The sequence below is a fragment of the Aotus nancymaae genome, unplaced genomic scaffold (assembly GCF_030222135.1).
Source record: "Aotus nancymaae isolate 86718 unplaced genomic scaffold, 86718_ANA_hifiasm-v0.15.2.pri h1tg000155l, whole genome shotgun sequence".
Lineage (NCBI taxonomy): Eukaryota > Metazoa > Chordata > Mammalia > Primates > Aotidae > Aotus > Aotus nancymaae.
In genome coordinates, this window is record NW_026988570.1 from 4,804,180 (window position 1) to 4,827,776 (window position 23,597).

The window sequence follows — 23,597 nt, forward strand, 5'->3', positions numbered from 1 at the left end:
TTCATCATGCAATTTTACTGTATTCATTTTTAGATCTATTTTATACGTAGTATTTGGAATTTTCTACATATAAGATTGTGTCATATGTAAACAAAGATAATTTTACTTCTATTCTAATTTGGATGCCTTTTTAAAAAATGCTAATTACTCCAGCTAGGACTTCAAAATTATATTAAATAAAAGTGGCAAGAATGGGCATTCTTACTTTATTCTAATTATTAGAGAAAATGTTTTTTTCTCTCTCTTTTTTTTATTGTGCAGCAAGTTTTATTTAAATACTTTCTTTTAATTGCATTTTAGGTTTTGGAGTACATGTGAAGAACATGCAAGACTATTGCATAGGTACACACACGGCAGTGTGATTTGCTGCCTTCCTCCCCAACACCTATATCTGGCATTTCTCCCCATGCTATCTCTCCCCAACTCCCCACTCCCCACTGTCCCTCCCCTATTTCCCCCGACAGACCCTAGTGTGTGATGATCCCTTCCCTGTGTCCATGTGTTCTCATTGTTCAACACCCACCTATGAGTGAGAACATTCAGTGTTTGATTTTCTGTTCTTGTGTGAGTTTGCTGAGAATGATGGTTTCCAGGTTCATCCATGTCCCTACAAAGGACACGAACTCATCATTTCTTATGGCTACATAGTATTCCATGGTGTATATGTGCCACATTTTCCCTGTCCAGTCTATCATCGATGGGCATTTGGGTTAGTTCCAGGTCTTTGCTATTGTAAACAGTGCTGCAATGAACTTTTTATCTCTTTTTTAAACTATAGAGTATGATATTAGCTATGGCTTTACATAGATGGCCATAATGGTGTTTAGGTATACTCTTTGTATATCTAGTTTGCTGAAAGCTTTGTTGTGTTTTTTTCTTCTATTTTAAATTATAAAAGGGTGTTGAATTATGTCAAATGGTTTCTCTGCATCTATTGAGAAAATCATGTGATTTTTATCCTTTAGTCTATTTGTGTGATGTATCACATTAATTGATTTTTGCATGTTGAAATTTGCATCCTAAAAATAAATCCCACTTGCTCATGTTGTATGAGTCTTCTAATATGCTGTTGGATTCAGTTTGCTAGTATTTTGTTGAAGATTTTTGCATCTATGTTTACCAGGTTTATTGACCTACAGTGTTCTCTTCTTATAGTGTCTTTGTCTGGCACAGCATTAGGGTAATGCTGGCCTCATAGGCTGAATAGGAACAGCTCTAGTCTGCAGTTCCCAGTGAGAGCACACCAGAAGATGAATGATCCTAGCATTTCCAACTGAGGTATCAGGTTCATCTCATTGGGACAGTGGGAATAGCCCAAGGTGGGCAAACCAAAGTATGATGGGGCATTGCCTCACCCTGGAGGCACGAGGGGCCAGAGAACTCACTCTCCCTACCAAGGGAAGCCACTGGGGACTTTCCTGGACACTCTGGCACTCCAGCTAAGATACTGTGTTTTTCCCATGGTGTACACAGCCTGCAGACCAGGAGACTCACTCTGGTGCCTACAACGCCAAGCTAGTGGATTCACTGGCTTGAAATTCTCACAGCCAGCACAGCAGCCTGACTCCACCAGAGACATTCAAGCTTGGTGGGGGGAAGGGCACCCACCATTGCTGAGGCTCTGGTAGGCAGTTTCAACATTGTCTGTGTAAACAAAGCCACTGGGAAGTTTACACAGCAGCTGGGCGGAGCCCAGCACAGCAGCTCAGCAAGGTCTCTGCAGGAAAACTGTCAAGTAGATTCTCTTCTTGCTGGGCAAGAGAGATTTACAAAGCCCCCACCTTCCTGGGACAGAGCACCTGGGAAAAGGGACGGTTGCGGGTTTCACGTCAGCAGACTTAAACGTCCCTGCCCAGCAGCCCTGAAAGGAGTGACTGACCCCCAAGCACAGTGCTTGAGCTCTGTTAAAAGACAGCCTGCCTACTCAAGTGGCTCCCTGATGCCCCATGGATCCTAACCGGGAGACATGTCATACAGGAGAGTTTGGGCAGATATCTGGCAGCTACCTTTCTTGGACAAAGCCAGCAGAGAAAGGAACAGGCAGCAATCTTTGCTGTTCTGCAGGCCCTGCATGTAATTCCCAGGCAAGCAGGGTCTGGAGTGGACCTCCACCAAACTCCAGCAGACCTGCAGCACAGGGTCTGACTGTTAGAAGAAAAACTCACAAACAGAAAGAAAGAGCTTCAACATCAACAGAAATGATGTCTACTCAGAAACCCCACCCAAAAGCCACTAACTTCAAAGACCAAAGGTAGATAAATCCATGAAGATGGGAAGGAACCAGTGCAAAAAGACTGAAATCACCAAAAGCCAAAATGCCTCTTCTCCTCCAAGGGATCACAACCCTTCACCAGCAAGGTAACAAAACTGGGTGGAGAATCAGTGTGATGAATTGACAGAAACAGGCTTCAGAAGCTGGGTAATAACAAACTTCTCCAAGCTAAAGGGTTATGTTCTAACCCAATGCAAGGAAAGTAAGAACCTTGAAGAAAGGTTAGATGAAATACTAAAGAGAATAACCAGAGTGGAGAAGAACATAAACAACAAGATGGAGCTGAAAAACCCAGCATGGGAACTTTGTGAAGCATACAGAAGTTTCAATAGCTGAATCAATCAAGCAGAAGAAAGGATATCAGAGACTGAAGATCAATTCAATGAAATAAAGAGAGAAGCCAAGAGTAGAGATAAAAAGAGTAAAAAGAAATGAACAAAGCCTCCAACAATATGGGATTATTTAAAAAGACCAAATCTACGTTTGATTGGTGTACCTGAAAGTGATAGAGAGAATGAAACCAAATTGGAAAACACTCTTCAGGATATTATCCAGGAGAACTTCCTCAACCTCGCAAGGAAGGCCAACATTCAAATACAGGAAATACAGAGAACACCACAAAGGTATTCCTCAAGAAGAGCAACCCTAAGGCACATAATCGTCAAATTCACCAGGGTTGAAATGAAGGAAGAAATGTTAAGGGCAGTTAGAGAGAAAGGTCAGGTTACCCACAAAGGAAAGCCCATCAGACTCACAGCAAATCTCTTGGCAGAAACCCTACAAGGCAGAAGAGAGTGAGGGCCAATAGTCAACATCCTAAAAGAAAATAATTTTCAACCCAGAATTTCATATCCAGCCAAAGTAAGCTTCATAAGTGAAGGAGAAATAAAATCCTTTATGAACAAGGAGCTGCTGAGAGATTTCATCACCACCAGGCCTGCCCTACAAGAACTCCTGAAGTAAGTACTAAACATGGAAAGCAATAACAAGTACCAGCCACTCCAAAAACATATCAAACTGTAAAGATCTATGACACAATGAAGAAACTGCATCAACTAATGGTCAAAACAACTAGCTAGCATCAAAATGCCTGGATCAAATTCACACATAACAATATCAACCTTAAATGTAAATAGGTTAAGTGCCCCAATCAAAAGACACACACTGGCAAATTGGCTAAAAACTCAAGACCCATTGGTGTGCTGTATTTAGGAAACCCATCTCATGTGCAAAGACACACATAGGCTCAAAATAAAGGGATGGAGGAAGACTTACCAAGCAAATGGAGAGCAAAAAAAGAAAAAAAAAAAGCAGGGGTTGCAATCCTAGTCTCTGATAAAACAGACCTTAAAACAATAAAGATCAAAAGAGACAAAGGCACTACATAATGGTAAAAGGATTAATAAAACAAGAAGAGCTAACTGTCCTAAATATATGTGCACCCAATACAGAAGCACCCAGTTATATAAAGCAAGTTCTTAGTGATGTACAAAGAGACTTAGATTCCTACACAGTAATAGTGGAAGATTTCAACACCCCACTGTAAATACTAGACAGATCAAGGATACAGAAAATTAACAAGAATTTATCCAGAATTTGAACTCACATCTGGACCAAGTAGACCTAATTGATATCTACAGAACTCTCTACCCCAAAACCGCAGAATATACATTTTTCTGAGCACCATATCATACCTACTCTAAAATGGACCACATAATTGGAAGTAAATCACTCCTCGGCAAATGCAATAGAATGGAAATCATAACAGTCTCTCAGACCACAGTGCAATCAAATTAGAACTCAAGATTAAGAAACTCACTCAAAACCGCACAACTACATGGAAACTGAACGACCTGCTCCTGAATGACTACTGGATAAATAATGAAAAGAAGGCAGAAATAAAGATGTTCTTCAAAACTAATGAGAACAAAGACACAACATACCAGAATCTCTGGGACACATTTAAAGCAGTGTCTAGAGGAAAATTTGTAGTACTAAATGCCCATATGAGAAGTGAGAAATGATATAAAATCAACACCCTAACATCACAATTAGAAAAACAAGAGGAGCAAGATCAAAAACAAACTCAAAAGCCAGCAGAAGACAAGAAATAACTAAGATCAAAGCAGAACTGAAAGAGATAGAGACACAAAAAAACCTTCAAAAAATCAATAAATCTGGGAGCTTGTTTTTTGAAAAGATCAACAAAATATGTAGATTGCTGGCCAGACTAATAAAAAAGAAAAGAGAGAAGATTCAAATAGATGCAATAAAAACTGATAAAGAAGATATCACCACTGATCCCACAGAAATACAAACTACCATCAGAGATTACTAGGAACACCTCTATGCAAATAAAACAGTAAATCTAGAAGAAATAGATAACTTCCTGGACACTTGAGCCCTCTTAGACTAAACCAGGAAGAAAGTGAATCCCTGAATAGACTAATAACAAGGGCTGAAGTTGAGGCAGCAATTAATAGCCTACCAACCACAAAAAGTCCAGGACCAGACATGTTCACAGCCAAATTCTACCAGAGGTACAAAGAGGAGCTGGTGACATTCCTTCTGAAGCTATTCCAAACAATACAAAAAGAGGAAATCCTTCCTAACTCATTTTATGAGACCAACATCATCCTGATAAGAAAACCTGGCATAAATGCAACTAAAATGAAAATTTCAGGCCAATATTCATGATGAACATTGATGCAAAAATCTTCAATAAAATACTGGCAAACCAAATCCAGCAACACATCAAACAGCTTATCCATCATGATCAAGTCAGCTTCATCCCAGGGATGCAAGGCTTGTTCAACATGCACAAATATGTAAATGCAATCCATCACATAAACAGAACCAAAGACAAAAACCACATGATTATCTCAATAGATGCAGAGAAGGCCTTCAACGAAATTCAGCAGCTCTTTATGCTAAAAACTCTCAATAAATTAGGTATTGATGGATCATATCTTAAAATAATAAAAGCTTTTTATGACAAACCCACAGCCAATGTCATACTGAATGGGCAAAAACTGGAAGCATTCCCTCGAAAACTGGCACAAGACAAGGATGCCCTCTCTCACTGAGGGAATGTATTCTCTTCTCGGGTCCACAAGAGGGTGTAGTTTCAAAGACAAAAACTTCTCAGTGCCATGTATGCCCAACTCCCCCAACCTCTCCATCCGGGATATTAGAGGTCTTTGTTTAAACTTTCATGCATTCAGGAAAATAATCAAGTCAATCACTGCAGTGGAAGTTTGGGGGAACTCCTTTCAGAGGCCTGGAAACTTAAATGGGGTGGGAATTCCTCTCAGGTTAAAAGTCCCCATCCCCCACATCTAGGAGGACTCCATTTCTAGATCCTCTTCCATGACCTCGTGGAAGCTCTTTCTTTCTCCTTTTTCTCTCTCTCTGTCTAAATAAATCACTTTCTGCAAACCTCTTTGGGGTCTGATATTTACTTATGAGCACACCACGCCTGGCAGGGTCCTCTCTCCCATTCTTGGGTGAGGGACCAAAAGCCTGGAAGAACACCACCCACCAGAGAGCTAGCTGAGCCTCCCCCAGGTCCCGGAACCTACTATCATCACCACTCCTGTTCAACATAGTATTGGAAGTTGTGGCTAGTGCCAGCAGGCAAGAGAAAGAAATAAAGGATATTCAAATAGGAAGAGAGGACATCAAATTGTCCCTGTTTGCAGATGACATGATTGTATATATAGAAAACCCCATCATCTCAGCCCAAAATCTCCTTAAGATAATAAGCAACTTCAGCAAAGTCTCAGGATACAAAATCAATGTGCAAAAATCACAAGTATTTCTATACACCAATAACAGACAAACAGAGAGGCAAATCAGGAATGAACCCCCATTCACAATTGCTACAAAGAGAATAAAATACCTAGGAGTACAACTAACAAGGGATGTGACAGACCTCTTCAAGGAGAACTACAAACCACTGTTGAAGGAAATAAGAAAGGACACAAACAGATGGAAAAACATTTGATGCTTACAGTTATGAAGAATCAATATTGTGAAATTGGTCATACTGCCCAAAGTAATTTATAGATTCAATGTTATCCCCATCATGCTACCAATGACTTTCTTCACAGAATTGGAAAAAAAAACACCTTAAACTTTATGTGGAACCAAAAGAGAGCCCACATAGCCAAGACAATCCTAAGCAAAAAAACAATAACTAAAACAAAGCTGAAGGCATCATGCTACCTGACTTCAAACTATATATTACAAGGCTACTGTAATCAAAACAGCATGGTACTGGTACCAAAACAGAGATATACAGATATAGACCAGTGGAACAGAACAGAGGCCACAGAAAGAACGCCACACAACTAGAAATATCTGATCTTTAACAAATCTGACAAAAACAATCAATGGGGAAGGAATTCCCTATTTAATGAATGATGTTGGGAAAACTGGCTAGCCATATGCAGAAAGTTGAAACTGGATCCCTTCCTTACCCCTTATACAAAAATTAACTCTAGACAGATTAAAGATTTAAACATGAGGCCTAACACCATACAAACTCTAGAAGAAAACCTAGGCAATATCATTCAAGACATAGGCATGGGCAAGGACTTCATGACTAAAATACCAAAAGCAATGGCAACAAAAGCCAAAATAGACAAACAGGATCTAATTAAACGTAAGAGCTTCTGCACAGCAAAAGAAACTATCAATACAGTGAACTGTCAACCAACAGAATGAGAAAAAATGTTTGCAATCTACCCATCTGACAAAGTGCTAATATCCAGAATCTATGGAGAATCTAAACAAATTTACAAGAAAAAACAAATGACCCCATCAAAAAGTGGGCCAAGGATATGAACAGACACATTTCAAAAGAAGACATATATGAGGCCAACAAACATATGAAAAAATGCTCATCATCACTGGTCATTAGAGAAATGCAAATCAAAACCACATTGAGATACCACCTCACACCAGTTAGAATGGCAGTCATTAAAAAATCAGGAGACAACAGATACTGGAGAGAATGTGGAGAAATAGGAACAATTTTACACTGTTGGTGGGAGTGTAAATTAGTTCAACCATTGTTCAATTGTAAGAAATAAATTCATAAGCTCAGAAGTATTTCTTCTTCTCAATTTTTGAAGTGTTTAGAAAGAATTTGTTCTAAGATTTTATAAATGTTTGTTAGAATTCATCAGTGAAGCCATTTGGGCCAGGGCGTTTCTTCATTGGGAGGTTTATTTTTGTTCCAATTGCGATTATTTTCTTCTTTCTACTTTGGTCTTAGTTTATTCTTCTTTTCCCAGTTACTTGAAGTATAAAGTCAGGTTGTTCATTTAAAATCTTTCTTTTTTTAATAGAGGTGTTTATTGCTATAAACTTTCTTCTTACTACTGTTTTTGCTCTGTGGCAAAAACAGTAGTTAAGTTTTGTTTTTGGTATGCTGTGTTTTTGTTTTTCTTTGTCTTAAATAATTTCCTAATTTTCTTTTTATGTTTTATTTGACTCACTGAGTATTTAACAGTGTCAAAATTTGCATATGTTGTAAATTTTTCTGTTTTCCTTCTGTTCCTAATTTCTAGTTTTATTCATTTTGGTAAGAAAAGATATTTAATATAATTTCAGTCTTTTTCAAATTATTGAGACTTGTTTTCTGACTTAACCTGTGATCTCTCTTGAAGAATGTTCCATGCACACTTGTGAAGAATGTTTATTCCAGTGCTGTTGGGTGGAATGTTCTCTATATCTCTGTTGGGTCCCTTTGGTCTATAGTATTGTTCAAGTCTGATGTTTCCTTATTAATTTTTTGTCAGAATTTTCTGTCCTTTGCTGAAATCTATTACTATTGTCATATTGCTAGCTATTTCTCCCTTCAGATCTGCCAGTGTTTGCTTTATATATGTAGGTGCTCCAAAGTTGGGAACATAGATATTTATAATTTTCATATTTTCCTGAGGAATTCTATCTTCATTGTCACATAATGACGTTCTTTCTTGTTTTTAACTTAAAGTCCATTTTGTCTAACATAAGTATTATCACTCCTACTCACCTTTTGTTATCATTTGCATCAATTCTTTTCCACCCCTTCAATTTTAGCCTATGTGGATCTTTTATTCCAAAGTGAATTTTTTGAAGACAGCAACTAGATCTTGGTTTTTAAATTCATTCTGCTGGTCTATGTGTTTTTGTTTGGGAAATCTACTCCATATACATTTAAAGTAATTATTGATAGGCAATGACTTACTATTGCCATTTTGTTCATTGTTTTCTGTTTTGTAGTTCTTTTGTCCCTCTTTTCTCTCCCTTTCTGTCTTCCTTTGTGATTTGTTGAATTTTTGTAATGATATTTCTTAATTGTTTTCTCTTTTCTATTGTGTACTTACCATAGGTATCTTCCTTGTGGTTACCAAGGGGCTTATATCTTTTATATTGTGTATTCTTCATCAAGTTTTTGTGTTTCTATTTATTATAATACATTTGTCTTTTAATTTTTATGCTAGAGATAAAGATGATTTGCACAGCACTATTACATTATTATAGTACTCTATATTTATCTATATATTTACCTTTACTAGTGAATTTTATGTTTTCATATGCTTTTGTGTTGTTGTTTAGTGTCCTTTCATTTGAACTTAAAGATCTCCCTTTAGCATTTCTAGCAGTCCAGTTTTATGTTTGTTCAGGCTGATATAACAAAATACAATAAGCTGGGTGGCTAGTAAAAATGAATTTATTTCTCACAGTTCTGGAGGCTGGAAGATTCAAGATTAAGTTGCTAACAGATTTGGTATCTGGCAACGGACTCTTTTCTGGTTCATATATGACACTCTCTTGCTGTGTCCTCACATGATAGAAAGGACAAGACGGCTGTTTGAGACCTCTTTTATATGGGCACTAATCTCATCATGAGGGCTCTGTCTGCATTACCTAAACACTTCCCAAGGTTCCCACCTCCAGATACCTTCACATAGGTGACAAGATTCAGACATATTAATCAGGGAGTGGGCACAAACATTTAGACCATAGTAGCAGGTCTAGTGGTGGTGAACTCCCTCAGCTTTTGTTTGTCTGGGTGTCTTTATCTCTCTTTTATTTATGAAGGACAATATTTTCAGGAGTAATATTTATGGCTATTTTTTTCTTTTGGCACTTGGAATGTATCATTTCATTCACTTCTTTTGTAAATATACATACTGTTGAGTGCTGAGAAATCTACTCAGTCTTATGGAGATTCCCTTGTATATAGTAAGTTACTTTGTCTTGTTTTTAAAACTCTCTTTGATTTTTGACAATTTGATTTTAATGTGTCATGTTGTAAACTGCCTAGAGTTCTTTCTTATTAAGGTCTTTTATACTTCATGGAAATGAATGTCTATTTTCTTTCCAGATTTGGCAAGTTTTTAACCATTATTTATTCATATAACTTTCTTCCACTTTTCCTTTTCCCCCTAAGGCATTTGTCATGTGTATATTTGTGTAATTGATGGTGTCTCACAATTCTCTTAAACTTTCTTTAATATTCATCATTTTTTTAAATTTTTGCTCCTCTGATAATTTCAAATAATCTTTATTTAAGTTCTTTGATTTTTTTTTTCTGCTCAATCAAGTTTGCAGTTATACTCCTCCGGTAATGTTTTAGTTTAGTTATAACCTTCAACTCCAAAATTTCTGTTTGGTTTTTCTTTATTATTTCTATGTCTTTGTTAGTATTATTTTGTTGTTGTTGTTCATGTATTATTTTCTTGATTTTATTTACTTGTCTTTCTGTGTGATCTTATAATTCACTGAATTTCTTTAAGACTTTAAAAAATTATTTGTCAGGTAATTCATGTTCTTCATCTCTTTTGGGTCATTTAATGAAAATACATTTTGTTCTTTTGATTGTATTTTTATTTTCTGATTCTTCTTGTTCCTTATAACCTTGTTTTGGTAACTGAGCCTTTGCAGAAATAGCCTTTTTTCTAGTCTTTAAGAACTAATTTTGACTGGGAAAGATCTTCATCTGTCAACATGGCTATAGATTCTGTGACTTTATTCCTAGCCTCCCCAGGCATTCAGTCCCCTGTTCCCCAACCACATAAGAGTCTGTAATGTTATACTTTCTTTAGTGTCTGGCTATGTTTGTTTCATCAGCACTCCATGTCAGGTGAGCTAAAACCCAACCCTTTGAAAATACACCGAAACTCTTAGGATACTGGGAACATACTCCACCTACCCCCTCCCTGCTGGGAAAGAAGCCTCAGTTATGCATTTTTGTCCTATCTTACAGAGCAATACTGGCTGCAGCTATCCCAGGTATCTAGACTCTGCTGATTTCTTCAGTTCTTTGTACGAGCCAGTCTCTCATGGAGTACAGTGAAAAGCCATGGACATTGGACATTTTCCCACTTCTTCTTCCCCTGTACCCTAGAGAAGCTGCAGTTTCTCTTGGGGATGGGCTGTCAAAACTTGGGAAAATAATTGATGCAGGTAAAGTGAAAATGCTCTTCTTGCCTTTATCAGTGCAGTTTATCTCAATTTTATAATCATCTGGTGTATTATAAGGCTTTTTTTCTGGAGTCTGCATGCCTCATAAATATTTTGCTGCTAATATTGTTGCTAAATCTGTGTTTTTGTGGGGAAAAGATTACTGGGACTTTTCATTACACCATATGGCTAATATCACTCTAAGACGGTTTATTCTAATTTAAGTTTTCTATAGAGTCTTAATCATGCTCAAAATAACTTGGAGATTTTTTTTTACCTTCAAAACAATAACTTTTTTATTTGTAATAGGAGTATTATTATCTCTCTCTGGAAGTTGAAGTTTCCTGAAGATAGATACACAGATTCGATATCCCATCTATATATTTTTAGTTTTTTTTTAATAGATAAGGACATGTTTTATAAAGTGTTATAATCGGGGCAAGCATTTCAACATCTTGTGAATGAAAATCTGTGTCATGTGTGATGTAAGCAGTACTGCCTGGCTATACACATGATAGCATTTCACCCTAACTTAGAGAGGGTTCCCTAGAATCAGAGCTTGGAATTGGGGTTTTTACACAATGATTTACTAAAAGAATGGTTTTCAGGAATAACCTATAAAATAAGTGCAGAAAGTAGGGTAAAACAGAGAAAAACTAAGCAAGGATGTGGGATTAGATTGTGCTTACCCTCAGCAAGATCCAAGGGAGTTCGGGAGCCTAAGGAACAACATAGTGTTGTCCTGCCTTGTGACAAGGACGCTACACATTTATTTTCTTCTTTTGGTCACTCAGATATCTTTTGGCAAGAAAACTCATAAATTAAGGCAGTCCCTCGAAGAAGAGTGTAACTGTTTGCCTTTATTATCCAACACAATAGTTAGGGATGGGTAGAGTGGCTCTGCATTGGAAGTTGCAATGGATTCCCATTGCTAGGCTACTCTACCCATCCCTAACTATTGTGGATGGTCACCAAAAGTGCTCAAGATTAACTTGAATAACAAAGTATTAGCAGGTTCCAGAAAGCTCATGGAAGCACTATTGAAGAGTGAAAGATGACAACTTGTCAACAAGATTGCTAGATTATGATTTAAACAGTAGTTAAACCTGTCTATACAATTCCACACTCAGAACACAGGAATACTACAATAACGGAAACAGACTGCAAATTAAAATAATGTACTTTTCACATAATAAAGTATAGTCACTTTTTTTTAAATACCATGAACCTATCATAGTTGAGAATCAAAAGAGAACATTGTGAATTCTGTCTATAAAAATGTAGACAAATCAGACGTAATAGAAAACTTGGTTGGTTTGCTTGCTGTTCCTTGTGATGCCTTCTGTATTTCATTGAGAAACCATCACCTCTTGGAATCAGTTATATATTACATTCTCCCACTGTAATTCTTTTGTTCAATTTATCTATTACTAAATTATTTATTTTATTTTATTTCTTACTGAATAATCAGTTGTATGTTAAATTACTCCCATGGTAATTCTTTTGTTTATTTATATTTCTACACCTTTCTGCTCATTCCAATAGAGCAATTTAACTGTTTATGAGCAATGCCTTTCAGTGTTCTGTTATGAAATCATAAACTACTATGTGTTAAGAGAAAAATTTAAATAAGAAATTGGTTAGGAAGCAAGGGTTAGATGGCTGACTAGAGGCAGAGAAGTGGAACAGTTCCCACTGAAGGACTGAGATGACTGGTATGTATGTATGTATGTATATATGTTGTATGTATGTATGTATATATGTTGTATGTATGTATGTATTTTGAGATGGAGTTTCGCTCTGTCACCCAGGCTGGCATGTAATGGCATGATCTTGGCTCACTGCAACCCTCCCAGGTTCCCGCGATTGTGCCTCGGATCCCAAGTATCTAGGATTACAGGTGCTCATCACCATGCCCAGCTAATTTTTGTGTTTTTAGTAGAGACAGAGTTTCACCATGTTGGTCAGGCTCGTCTTGAACTCCTGACCTCAGGTGATCCACCCGCCTCAGCCTTCCAGTGTTAGGATTACAGGCATGAGCCACCATGCCCAGCCTGGTGTGCTTTTAAAAGAGGGAAGGTGCTGAGAGTGGATGGAGAGAAGACACAGAAGCTGCACTGAAGCGGGAGAAACCTGGAAACCCCACACAGGATACTGCGCACCAGGGCTCATTTCTGAATCACAAGAGCTTTAAGGGAATGGGTGAGTTGAACTGGCCAGAAGCAGCCCACACTTGCCTTGGGTCTCTAGAATGCTGGCAGAAGGGACCCCTTAATCACCAGGGACACATGAGTTGGCAGGGAGAGCTGCTTAGAGAAGTGGTGGGACAGCAAGCCAGCTGATGTGGAAACCAGAGGGTTTGGTGCGGGAACATCTGTAGTGAAGCATGATCAGGGATGGGTATCCCTCAAGGTCCGTCTTGCTACCTTGAGACTTTAGCTCTAGGGGAACTGTTTGACCTGATCCCTGCAAGGTGGTCTTGCATGCCAGACAGGATTGATCCATCCTGAGCACTCCTTGGTCTGCTGTCTTCTCCTGGGCCCCAGCCTGGCCATGCCTGCTTACGGGTCAGTCTCAGGTGTCCTGGGGACCCATGCCATAGCTTCTGCACTGGTCTGGTGGAGAGCTCCTACAAGGTGGACCCTGTGGCCTCAAACGAACCCACACACTTCCTCCCTATACTGCAGTTCTCCCCAAAGCCAAGGCAGCTCCCCACATCACTTTGCTGGTTCATGTCTGCATGGGTGGATTTTGCTTTACTTGCCCAGCTAGCATGCAGAAGTGCAATATAACCCCTCAAACCCAACCCCACCCACATCTCCACCATTGCAGAGGGATCCCTAGAGTGCACAGAGCCAGCGAGCCCTGTACTCACTGGTGCCCTGCGCTTGCACTAATGTTGAGCAGAGAACAAGGGATCTTCCCATACCCTGAGTGATCACTCCTGTTTGTGGAGCACAGAAAAGGCACGTAGACCTGCCCCAGCCAGCACCCTACCCCAAGCCAACACTACCTCCAGTGCAACAGTGCACACAGTCTCCAGCAGAGTTCCCCCACTTTCTCCATACCACTGTGGTGAATGCTCGCAGGGAGACAGGTACCCCTGCATCTGCTAGCACTCTGGGGCAGCTGCCACACCTCACCCCCACCACCCCCTCCAAATCCCAACACAGTGGACTCCAAATTTCAAGAAGGCAGAGAACAAAGAACCAGATACAGGTACCCCAGAGTTAGAGCACACAGTCCAGGAGTTGGAAGCTGAGCATTGGCCCCCCTAAAATCTCCCAGAAAGGAAACCAGTTGGCTGAATCCACCATATGCAATCAAAATCTCAAGGTCATAAAATAGGATACAAGAAAAACAAATCCAAAGGTCAGCAACCTCAAAGATTGAAGTTAGAAAAAGCCCACAAAGCAGCCATTAAAAAGAATGAGATCATGTCCTTTGCAGGAACATAGATGGAGCTAGAGGCCATTACCTTTAGCAAACTAATGCAGAAACAGAAAACCAAACACCATATGTTCTCACTTACAAATGGGAGCTGAATGATGAGAACACATGGACGCATACAGGGGAACAACACATACTGGGGCCTATTGGAGGAAGGAAGCTGAGAGGAGGGAGAGAACAGGAAAAATAACTAATGAGTGCTAGACTTAATACCTGGGTAATGAAGTAATCTGTACAACAAACTCCCATGACACAAGTTTGCCTGTGAAACAAACCTGTATGTGAACTCCTGAATGAAATAAAATAAAAAAGTTAACAAAAAAGAAATTGGTTAAAATGGTGATGGGAGAGCTGAGAAACTAAAGAGTAGACTGCAAGGAATATTAGAAATCATTAGCAGCAATAAGCTTCTATCTACCTCTGGCTGAAGAGACAAAGAAAAGTGGTGGCTTACCAGGTTACATATTCTGTAGTTGTGGCAGGGAATGGATTCCACAGAGGGAGAAGCTGAAGCTACAGAGCTACCAAAGGGGATTCCACTTCTGGAAACACCATCTGAGACAGCAAAAAAAGCAATAAATACGTGTCTCCAAAAAAAAAATAGTTTAATGCCCATAAATGTATCAGAATGTTGTTAGTTCCCTAAGTCATATAAGAATCATAATATGAATGTTATCTGTGGCAAAACATAATTTGGTTATATTAGCTGTCTCCTCACTTTTTTGTTTTATTTTGTTTTGCTATAGTGATCTTCCCTTTGTTTTGAAGTCAACCTTTATTGCCTCAGGGGACATTCATTTGCCAAAAAGATGAATACAGTAGAAACTGTAGAAAGTAACTATATCAACAAAATTTCAAAAACCTTTAAAAAATTTTACCAGATTCAAAATATTGAAAACCTATTATTTGAGAAAAATAGGGATTTTGAGTTTCAAAACTTGTCTGTAACTATCAAGACCGAAAATCCAAAAGATTTTTCATGGAAACTTATTTGTAAAGGTTTTTTGAAGATAATTCCCAGTATGCATACTTTAACTCAGTCTTCTCATATGCTGTCCTCAACCCACATACACACACACACACACACACACACACACACCACACACATACACATATCTCAACAAGATAGGTAAAAATCCCTTGTAGAAAATGGAAGGCTCTTCCAGTAATGGCACTAGAGTAGACATGTAAAATCTCCTGCAGACAACAATGAGAAAACATTATGAAATACAAACAACTGACTAAAAACGTTAAAAGTAAAAAATGTGAAGGAAAGTTTACTTAAAAAACTGCAACTCTAATGAGTAAGAATAATAACGTTGTATAATTCTTGCCTGAGGGTATTCCACAATCCCTGTGAGTATGGTTGTGAAAAACCACACCATTATGACCTTGGGGTGGCAGAGGATGAGTTCAAGACTGGAAAAAATTATAAATTTAATAGAAAGTCTTAGAAATAACATGATCACAGAAGTTGTGAAGTCTAAAGTGTGAGTATAAACTCTACCCAAATCCCTGTATGGCTGCAAAAATATGCAAGCATAGGAAAACCCCAGGAGACCAAACGGAAAAGCAGGAAGAGACAATAGAGATATCTATATTTAAAATATAGATTTTTGATTTTACTTCCTTTTTAACTGAGTAACTTCACAAATCCAAGCACAGTAGGTGCAAAGGAGACTTTTTACTAGGATAAAATTGGCAGCAGCTAGAAACTGTAAGAATTAAGTGTAGAAAATAGTGCTATATTTTGCAGGGAAAACAGACCTTGAAGTTTGAGTATAAGCAAGTTAATTGGTTACCAGAACAATGAAGCAACAATCCTCAGATAAATACAAAAGAATCCAGTGTCACTAAAATGTATTATCTATAATGTCCAGTTATCAACTAAATATTACCAGACATGTATACAAACAGGAAAATGTAACTTATACTTGGGGAAAATGGCAGTCAATAGAAACTGGTGCTGAATAAAAGCAAATTTAATGAGAATTTGTTACCCAAAGTTTTCAAATCAACCATTGTAAATATGTCCAAATAATTAGGTGATTTTAATGAATTAATATATAAGGACTCTCAACAGAAAAAAATTAAAATAAATGGAATTTCTAAATGCAAAAAGGATCACTATATAAAATTAATTAGAAAGGCTAACGGATTAGATAAGGCAGAGTAAAAATTCATGAAACTTGAAAATAAATCAATAGAAATAACCTTCCCTAAAAAACAGCAAAAAAGAAAAAAAGACTGCCAACAACAACAACAAAACCACCACCGACAACAGGAAGGCTCAGGAACGTGTGGAAAAATATCAGGTGATCCAACCTAAGCACACCTGGAGTCCTAGAACACTGAATGTGAGAGAGGGTACAGAAAAAGATTTTGAAGAAATCATGGCCCCAAATCCCATAATTTGGTTAAAAATGACTTGACAATTCAAAAGCTTAACAGACACCATGTAAGATTAACACAAAGAAATCTTTGAGACAATGCCAAACTGCCAAAATCCAATAAAGAAACAGTGTTAAAAGAACTAACTAAAAAAATTACAATTACATATTTGAGAACAATTATGTAATTAGGGGCTAATTCTCTATTTTTCATTTATTTATTAATTAAACTTTTATTTTAGGTTCAGGCTGCATGTTCAGGTTTGTTGTGTAGGTAAACTCATATCATGGGGGGTAGTTGTACAAATTATTTTGCCCAGGTACTGAGCCTGATACCCAATGGTTATTTTTCCTGATCATTTCCCTCCTCCCAACCTCCACTTCATGTAGGCCTGAGTGTCTGTTGTTCCCCTCTTCGTGTCCATGTGTTCTCAATCATAAGTGAGAAAATAAGGTATTTGGTTTTCCGTTCCTGCATTAGTTTGCTAATTGTAATGGCCTCCAGCTTCATCCATGTTCCTGCAAAAGACATGATATTATAGCTACGTAGTATTCCATGGTGCATACGTACCACATTTTTTTTATTCAATCTGAGCGTCTGATTTTTCATTGGGAAAAAGTTGAGGCCCAGATACATACAAATGATATATACAAAGTGCTAGAAAAAATAAAATAAAAAACCTTAAAAGTAAATTTTTAAAATCTGTATTTAGTAAATTGTTATTCAGAAATGAGAGCAACATAAATACATTTTATATAAACAAAAATAACATGAAATATTGTCAGCATACCTGCATTACAAATCATGCTATATAAAAGTTTTTCAGGCTAAAGAGAAATGATACCTTATTGCATAAATATTAAGAAGATAACATTTTTTAAAAGGCAAAGTTTTAACAGACATTTTTTAAACAGATGTATGGATGTCCAATAGCCACATGAAAAGATGTTCAACGTATTTTACTCATGAAGGAAATGTAACTGAAAACCAGAATAAGATACCTGTACACATTCTGACAATGATTAGATGGGACCTTGAAGAGCTCACAGAGTCTTTGTAGCCCAGCGCTGTTAGAAAAGTGGCTTGGATTTAATGATCCCCACATGGATACAAAAGGGCTGAGGGAGAGGCAAGAGAGATGCTGAGCAACACTGGCAATTGAGGCCACAGTAGGACTGTGGGCACTATCCATGAGTGAGAGTGAGGATAGATGCCCCTACTGCAAAGAAGAAATGGGAGAAGCACACTTCAGTGTGTTCCAGCCAAAGCCTGAGCCTCACTGAGGTCCTTCTTCAACACAGTGGTGGCAAACCATGAATATCTTGAGTTCAAATCCTAAAGTGATTATCTGTGGAGGACTATATTAATGTGTATGCTATTTTGCAGTGTAAGGGTTAAAGATAACACTTAAGTTTTGGAATTGATATGGTCAGGCTTTGTATCCTCACCCAAATTTCATCTTGAATTATAATCCCCATAATCCTCACATGTCAAGGAAGAGAACAGGTAGAGGTAACTGGATCATTAGGGTGGTTGCCCATGTTGTTCTCATGAAGTGAGTGAGTTCTCATGAAATCTGATGGTTTTATATGTGCTCGGAAAATTCCTCCTTCAGTCATTCTCTCTCCCGCTGCCTTGTGAAGAAGGTACCTGCCTCTCCCTCACCTTCTGCCATGTTTGTAAGTTTCCTCATGCCTCCTCAGCCATAAGGAACTGTGAGTCAATTAAACCTCTTTCCTTTATAAATTACCCGGTCTTGGGAAGTTCTTTATGGCAGTGTGAGAACAGACTAATATAGACTAGAAAAAGAAAGTAACATTTATTATATATAAAATCTGTGACTTGAAATTAATACACTTCATACCCCATGTTTGTAGAAAGTTAGCCAAAAAAATTCAGGAACAATATTAAAGACACTAGCAAACAAAATCACACACCTTCAGCAGACGAATAAATTATATGACATGAAGTTAATCTACATAAACCATGTTAGGTAAGTTTTTACAAATAACAACTCAAACAGAGTTGACTAAATGACCATGCAACCTACATGTGGTTGGAATGATGATACATTATTACTGCTATTTTGATTTTATAAATCAAGGCACTACAGACACAAGAGTAGTGAGGAAACATGGTAAGTTTAAGGAAGGTGGTAAGTATTTTTTTTCTTTTTTTGAGATGAAGTTTTGCTCTTGTCACCCAGGCAGCAGTGCAATTTCGGCTCACTGAAACCTCTGCCTTCCAGGTTCAAGTGATTCTCCTGCCTCAGCCTTCCTAGTAGCTAAGATTATAGGCACCAGCCACCATGGCCAGCTATTTTTTCTTTTTTTTTTTTTTTTGCATTTTTGCATTTTTAGTAAAGACAGGGTTTTGCCATGTTGGCCAGGCTGGTTTGAATACCTGACCTCAGGTGATCCGCCTGCCTTGGCCTCCCAAAGTGCTGGGATTACAGACGGAAGGTTTGTAAGTATTTTATTACACAGAAAATAGAAGAAGGTTTTGCCATCAAGAAAGGATAAATGTATTCTTTTATTCCTACAAAAATGTGAATATACCTTCAACATGCTTAGGACTGAAAGATTTCAGTAAATGAATAAAAGTGTGTTCTTACTAAAGCAAAAGTTATAAGATGAGTAAAAGAAATGGAATGAGGAATAGCTCATCCAGAACTGGAGAATTAATGAGATTACAGTTTGTTGAAATAAAGTACTGTGACTTTTTTCCCAACTAGGCAAGGATAATACTGATGAGGCCTAATCCATTCTTCCTCTTCTTACCTGTCTTCTAATAGTTTTGAAGGCCAATTATGATTTTTCTTTTCAGCCACTTTAAAAACTGTATTTTCAGAAAAACTCTCATTCAGGTTATGCTTTCATGTAGCCATCAGGCATTAATTATCACACAGAAGGCTGATTTGGAAATGCTGCATAGAGGCAAAATCCACTCAGTTGAATAAAAACTTCCAGGGGAAGCTTGAGAGTAATGGCACTGTGAAACACTTTCCTGAGAAGGAGTTCTCTGTCAAATAAAAGGAAAATTAGGTTCTTTTGCTGTGTTCTCTAGCTATTTTCTTGAAATGCCCTGACATAAGTGATACAGGCCCCAAGCTGCTTTTAAAACGTGTGTTAAGGTGGCAGGGAACCCTTAATGGTGGTTTATCATTCGCGAGAACATTTACCTGCTTTCACAGAAAAGAAAGTCTTTTTACAGCATATGTTTATGCAATGACCAGATTATAAACAAGATTAATTAAATCATCAGACTTTACCCTTGATCCATTTGAAGTGCAGAATAAAATGGTGTGTGGTTCATAGCTTCTAAGGTGGTCCCAAAGATTCTGCCTCCTGACATTCAAAGTCTTGTATAGTTTTTCCCTCTTGTTGACCTTGCTTCTAAATAATAGAATCCCATATCATTGAGGAGGCTTAACCTCCATGATTAAATTACAAAAGACTCTGACTTCTGTCTCACTAGTAGACTCTTCACCTTGCTAGTTTTGATGAAGCAAGTTGACACTTTTACGAGCCTCAAGTGGCAAGATACTGAGAGTGGCTTCTGGCCAATACCCAACTAGGAGTTGAGACCCTCTGGCCAATGCCCTAAAAAGAACCACATCTTGCAGCAATCACGAAAGTGAGCTTGGAATTGGAGACTCACTCAGTTGAGTTTTCAGATGAGACTCTAGCCCTGGCAACCACCTTGATTGTGAGAGACCCCAGAGGATCCAGCTAAACTATCCCAAGATTCCTGATCACAGAAACAGTGAGACAGTTGGAGCGTGTTGTTTCGAAGCCATTAAGTTTCTGATCATGCGTTACACAGCATTAACCATAGATGGCTAATACAAATGGTGAGAGTAGCAACCAATTTTTTTAAAAAAGCAAATTTACTTCTATTTATTTTTATACAGTTTATATCAGGGTAATCAATATATTTATACAGAAATCCAGAACAGACAGTATTATCATTCCCTGGTAAATAATCTTACATTACATTTGAATGAGAGTAGTTCACTCCACTTTAATTACTTCTGTTTGGGGACCTCTAAGGGCTTGCTCGCTTGTGTATTTTTCAAATTTGAACTGCCCAGTGTGACACCATCCAGCAAGAAAGGATAAAGGTTTGAGTAGCATGTTTTTCTTTATAAAGCAACCAAATGTGATAGGCTGCCTCACTGAAAAAATCATTGTAGGTAATTCTCTCATAGTGTCACGGGGTGCCTGAAGTTGGAAAGCCCATTTAAGGTAATCAGATATAGTGCCACGTGAGGAATTCAAGTTCCCAGAGAACCTATAGTGTGTGGCCCGAAACGTATGAATGGTTTTTACATTTTTTAAAATAATATAAACAAATAAAAAAATACATTTTTAAAAATATTATCAACAAATAAAAAAATACATTTTTTAAAATAATATAAACAAATAAAAAATAGAGTCATAATGACTCATAAAACTTTAAATATATACTATCTGGGTTTTTACAAGAAAGGGGTGCTGACTCCTGTTCTGTGTCATTATATAGATTTTGGTTACTCAGGTGGAAACATTTTCAAAACTCAGAAAATATACACTGAATAGTTTGGTATTTAATTTTGTGTACATTTTATATCAAATGAAAAAATGCAAAACATAGAACTTCAGTTAATAATAATAGGCTCCTGAAATAAATACTTACGGGAATTACACTGATGTCTGCAAGTTACTCCAAAGTGCTTAATAAATAAGATATATTTATAGATTGATAGAGGAATGAGTGAATGGATGGATATGTGATAATGCAATTACACGAAAACGTTAGTAGAATCTAGGTGGTCAGCATATTTTCACTGTAAAGTTTTTCCCATTTTTAGTGTGCATGTCTAAACATTTTCATAATAAAATGTTAGGAACAAATACCATTTTACATGGTGCTTATTGCCAAAAAGCCTATTTAGTGAGTATAAATTGTACAAGCACAACAAGCCCCAAAACTCTATGTGGGAGAAGTTATAATTGTATGTCTTTAACTCAATTTAGGTTTTTGGCTCTAGGCCCCAGCCTAGGCAGACAACTTAATCAAGTCAACTCCAGGTTTGCCTTTAATTCAATCCTGTGATTCCTCAGTCAATTCAAACCTACAATTTAGACACACGACTGAAGAAAAAAAGGAAGGGAAATAGGGAGGGAGAAGGAAAAAGAAAAGAAAGAAAAAAAAATCTCATTCATTCCCTCCTCCTTGGGTTGGTTCCTAGACTTCTGATAATTGATGTGGCCCCTGTCTCATCAAGACTATGGAGAAGGAGAGTCTGCCTTTTTATTTGGGTTCTCTGCACATCTCCTTGCCTAAGCCTTGCTCCAGTCTTGATAGCAAGCTCAGACAGCAGGCTTTCTCTTTCTAGCAGGGCTTGACAGGCTCCTGCTTGATCCCCACTAGCCCACTTTGTTTTTTTGGTGTCACTTATATATCAAGTTGCAATGGGTTTTTCTCTTGTCCCCTGACAGGCAGTTCATACAACATCTTTTTAGTGCATTTTCTCTTGTTCCTTCCTAGCTATCTCCTGAGAAGACATGTGCTCCCTCTCAGCTGACTTCAGGGCCCTGCTGAGGCCCTGTGGTAATTTAACGATCCTCTCTTATTCCAGCAAATTGCCAGGTGAAGCTCTGGAGCTCTGGTGGCTGCTTACTCTGTACCTTAGTGGCATGGGGTATTGCATTTGTGAGACTACTGCCTTCAAAGTAGATTATAAGTCCTGTGCACTTCTAGGTTTTCCAAAATAACAAGGAGTGTTCTATCTTGCTGCTCATCTCTCTCCTCTCGAGATGATGGCATTGTGGAAGATATGTGGCCTATGCAGGGCTTCTTTTATAGTTTGAATGTTTTTGTGCCTGCCAAAATTCACATTAAAACTGAATCCTCAGTGCAACAGTATGGGAAGTGTTGTCTTTGGGAGGTGAGTTAGCAATGAGGGGATAATCCCACATGAATGGGATTAGTTCTTCCTAAGGAAGGACTAAATGAAGGGAATTTCCCACTTTTCTCCTGTTCTGTCCCTTCCACGATATGAGGACACAGCATTCCACCCCTCTGGAGAATTCAGCAACAAGGTGCCATTTTGGAAACAGAGAACAGCCTTTATCAGACCATCAGACCTGTTGGCACCTTGATCTTGAACTTCTCAACCTCCAGAACAGGATTATCTATTAATTGCCCAGTTTCAGTCTCAGGTACTTTGCTATAGATACACTAATAGACTAAGACAGTTCCAACTCTATTCTTCTCCTCAAAATGTGTTCTTTTCCTATGCAGTTTGGTGGTCATGGTGTTCTTTGGGGGAAGGGTCTAGGAGGTACCTGTTTTACCTGTTTGCATTGTCTTTCAAGTCTGTTTTGATCTACACTAGGCCCTCATTTGAACTTAGACACTAGCATAAATGTGGATATTTTTTCTTGGGTCTTTGCTAGTGCCTTTTCATCTGCTTGTCAAATCTGAGATGGTTGGCCACACAAGAGGGTTAGTAGATGAAATAATCTTCTCATGTATTATCTTACCATGTGTTACTACTTTATACATACTATCGAAGGAGCAACAAAAAATAAGGCATACAAATCATTGTAAATTATGCATATTATTGATTATATGTTTATTTTATATACCATATTTTGTTTCAAGAAAGGATGCAAGAAGTAACTAGAATGTGTTGCATGGGAAGAATGAATAAGAACTATGAGAAGATAGGAAGGAGAAGAATTCATGTAAGATAAGGGAAAGCAAGACTGGGGATAGTGGAGAAGGCACAGGAGGAGAAGTTTCCATGTAGTTCTTCCACTACATGAGTTGATAGACTGGAAAGAACTCCCTTCATAAATTCCAAAGTCCAGACTCTCCATACAGACTACGTTGAGACCCTTGAGCACCAGTGATAACGATAGTAGAATTTTGAATATATAGGTGCTCCCCTCAACTTGGGCTTCAATACTCAATAAAAGTTCACCAAAATCTTTAAATTTGAAAATGTTCTCTCTCCTAAACCTGTGCATATGGT